Source organism: Salmo trutta, chromosome 16, assembly GCF_901001165.1.
Source record: "Salmo trutta chromosome 16, fSalTru1.1, whole genome shotgun sequence".
Taxonomy (NCBI): Eukaryota; Metazoa; Chordata; class Actinopteri; order Salmoniformes; family Salmonidae; genus Salmo; species Salmo trutta.
In genome coordinates, this window is record NC_042972.1 from 39,207,773 (window position 1) to 39,211,312 (window position 3,540).

The 3,540-nt window shown below is 39.4% G+C and overlaps 1 long non-coding RNA gene across 1 annotated transcript; it reads right to left on the reverse strand.

Moving 5' to 3' along the window:
- Positions 1-241: 241 nt before the first annotated feature.
- On the reverse strand, positions 242-1,333 carry LOC115150738 (uncharacterized). Its single transcript, XR_003867152.1, has 2 exons — positions 1,040-1,333; positions 242-818 (listed from the first exon to the last, which is right to left on the reverse strand). It is a non-coding gene; the product is annotated as an uncharacterized LOC115150738 (long non-coding RNA).
- Between the last annotated feature and the right edge of the window lie 2,207 nt (positions 1,334-3,540).

Genomic DNA, 3,540 nt, shown 5'->3' on the forward strand with positions numbered 1-3,540 from the left:
GGGTGGAAGCCGGATAGTGATGGCTATTTAACAGTCTGATCGCTTTGAAATAGAAGCTGTTTTTCAGTCTCTCGGGCCCAGATTTGATGAACCTGTACTGACCTATGACCTGGTAGGTCATAGGTCACAGAAATGGTCATGAATGGTGAATACTAATGACCAAGAATCTGACCCACCATGTTCTTGTAGAGATTGCAACTGTGTCATACACCAAATGATAAACAGAAATATAAATGAAATCTAATGAAGGTAGTAACACTTTATTCATGTTTGCACCTCTCCGTCAGGCTTTGATTCTTTACTGATCTATGTAAAAAATACTCCTAATGTCTGCAGTACAATGCTGAAAACAATGCTAAATTCATTTAAGTTACTGATTTGAGTCCATAGTCACAGAGTAGAGAATCCAATTCTCCAATCTTTTCTATTGACGATAAACTCCATGTTTCTTACTCTTCACACCACTGAAATCTGAATGGTTCATGACACAGACTCCGGTGGAATGAAGGATAGAATGCATGGCTAATTCCAGTCAGCCTATGAGTCTTTTCCTTTGCCCCAATTCATAGCTGAGTACTCCTTGGAACATTATCAGAAAACAAAACACAAAATGAGTCAAAATGGAACATATAACACTTAAGTAATACTGAGGAGAGAAGAATGACATACTTATAGGGTGCAAGAGCCAGTTCACTCCATGTATCTGTTTATTGTGTGTGTGTAAAGGGTGTGCCAGCCTCTCCCTGCACAAGATGAGACCTGCTCCTGTTTTGTTCCATTCCTCCAGTGTGTTCCAGGCCCAGGTGAATGCCTTAGCCCTGCTAGACATGTAGAGACAGCACTGATGCTTCTGTGGCTCAGAATCACATAGTTTTGTATGTAATCCTAGACTAGGAACATTGTCTTTTATTTTTGCAATACTGAGTAGAATATAACATTTCAATATCACGACTGCTACCTATCAATCAACGGGTTGAATGTCTGGGTCACTGCATACTCTCTCTTTACATCGATACTGTACATCTCAAATCTGACTCACCTTACTGGAGATTGACTTTTCAACTCTTGGTTCTTGTTTGATCCATACCTAAAAACAAAACACAATACAAATACCAAACATCAAACAACAGTCATCAAACACTATGAGCAAGTTTCATCAAAAGATTATTACAAATATTTGAGGACTGATTTAAGAGTACTCATTGAAGACCAAAAAAGTCAAGATGTCTCTGAGAGTTTTCTGTAAATTTGCATTGAAAGATAAATAAAATGAAGTAATCCAGATGAATCCTTTTTCTGCAGTGCCTAATGTCAGTCTCACTGTCTTTTTACCTGCCCTATGTAGAGGCATTTTAGCTTACAGCATGGACCAATGGCATTGCAGCAAAAGGGCAAGCCTCGCCCCCTCTATTTTAAATCTGGCCAATGCCCTAATATAGCCCTCCTGGACAAATTCTAATGACAGAATAAAATGTATCCCCCTCCCTTGAGAAACAAACTATCCCACCAACAAACACCTAACATTAGTTAATAGTATCGTTCGTTCCACATCCATTTGTATAATTCAGTATAAGAAATTATAATAACACATTATCATACTCAAAGCATAAACAATCATAAACTGTTGAAATGGATAGACCATTTTGGCTTTATTATATTACTATTATAGGTCAACACAGTAGATTGTTCAATAGCTTTATCTTTGACTGTCTATGCTTGACAACAGTGCATCTATACATGTAAATTGTGCATCCTTGGTCAGATATTCTATGGAAATGTGTGGGATATCATCTACCCAGCCCGTCACTCCTCCCTCTCATCCCTCAACTACCCCTCCTCCCCTCCCTTACCTTCTCACCAGAGTGGAACCTGTCTGGACAGGTTGACAATGGAATGTACTGAAGGACTGCAACTAGGGGAAAGAACATGGAGATAAAAATGAAACTTCATGCATGAAACTTGTATGCAAAATAACAGTAATTTAATAGACACATGTAGCCCCTTAAAGAATGCGTGGCCAAAGAGCTCTTTTTTCATGTCATCCAACAATTGTAAACGTTTGGTGTTTGCTAAACGACATTGGTACTTTGATTGGAATAGGTGCTTTGATCAGATTACATGAAAATAGAGCTCTTTGGCCACTCACACCAGTGGTGGGTTTGGCGTCGAAATGAGAATGCATAAGCAAGAAAGAACCCCATACCTACTGTAAAATATGGTGGTGGAACTTTAATGTTATGGGGCTATTTTGCATCCATTGGTTCTGGGGCCTTTGTTAAGGTAAACGGCATCATGAACTTTACCCAGTACCAGGAAATGTTTTGCCAAAAACCTAGTTGCCTTGGCCGCAAGTGGATCTTCCAGCAAGAAAATAACCTCTGCAAGTGGATCTTCCAGCAAGAAAATAACCTCAAGAACACAGTAAAATCCACAAAGAAATAGTTAATTGACCATAAAATCAACATTTTGCAATGGCCATGTGGTTTGAATTGAAGAGGGCAGTCCATAAGCACAGACAAAGGATATCAAGGATCTGGAAGGATTCTGTATGATTGGGAATCCTATAGGGCGGCACACAATTGGCCCAGCGTTGTCCGGGTTTGACTGGGATAAGCTGTCATTGTAAATAAGAATTTGTTCTTAACAGACTTGCCTAGTTAAATAAAGGTTAAATAAAATAAATACATGTATGGAGGAATGGTCTAAGATCCCTCCCAATGTATTGTCCAACTCATAAAACATTTTAGAAAAAGGCTCAGTGCCATTGACCCCTACCCTTTTGAAAAACATTGTATCACTTGTTAAACAAAATATCTTTCTCTGAGCAATTGTATTAGTATAAAATAAAATAAAAAAATATTGACCATACAATATAGCTCAGTGTTTGAATTATTTACAATATTTCACGCAGTCATTTTTGCTCATCTTTATCAAGAGTGTCAACAATTTTGGACCCCAATGTATGTGGCCCATAGCTCTATTTCCACTTCCCCAGTTCCAGAGGGAGAGGAGAGGACAATGTCTCAACATGCCTGGAATGCTGCAATGCAGGAAAGGAATACAGCAGCACCTCTACATTCTGCTTCCTGCCTGAATGAGAACATGTTTCAATTCTGTGATAGTAGATATCATATCAACATGAATGCACAGTTTTTGTAATGTCAGTCTACTATATTTGGTGTGTTCTCATGTAATGTGTAAAAAAATTGCTGTCTCTATCTTGACTTCATACCCTGTTTGAATATATTAACAGGACTATTCCAGAGTCCTGAATAACGCACTGAGGTCTATCATGCAGGATTCTCTAAACAATAGTGATATTGACAAATGTCTTAATGCAACCATGTGATGAGAGCATATTACTCTGATCCAGCTGAGGAGAGTGAATGTCAGATGAGCCCCTGGGTGAAGCAGGCCACACAGTCGATAGGGGGATGTGGAGTTGCAAGAGCCCTCTGAGGGCCCGGGGCCAGCCACAGCCACAGTCTCCTCCCAGCCTATACTTTCAGGTGAGATATGTGCTGCTCTGTCTGGACTTGC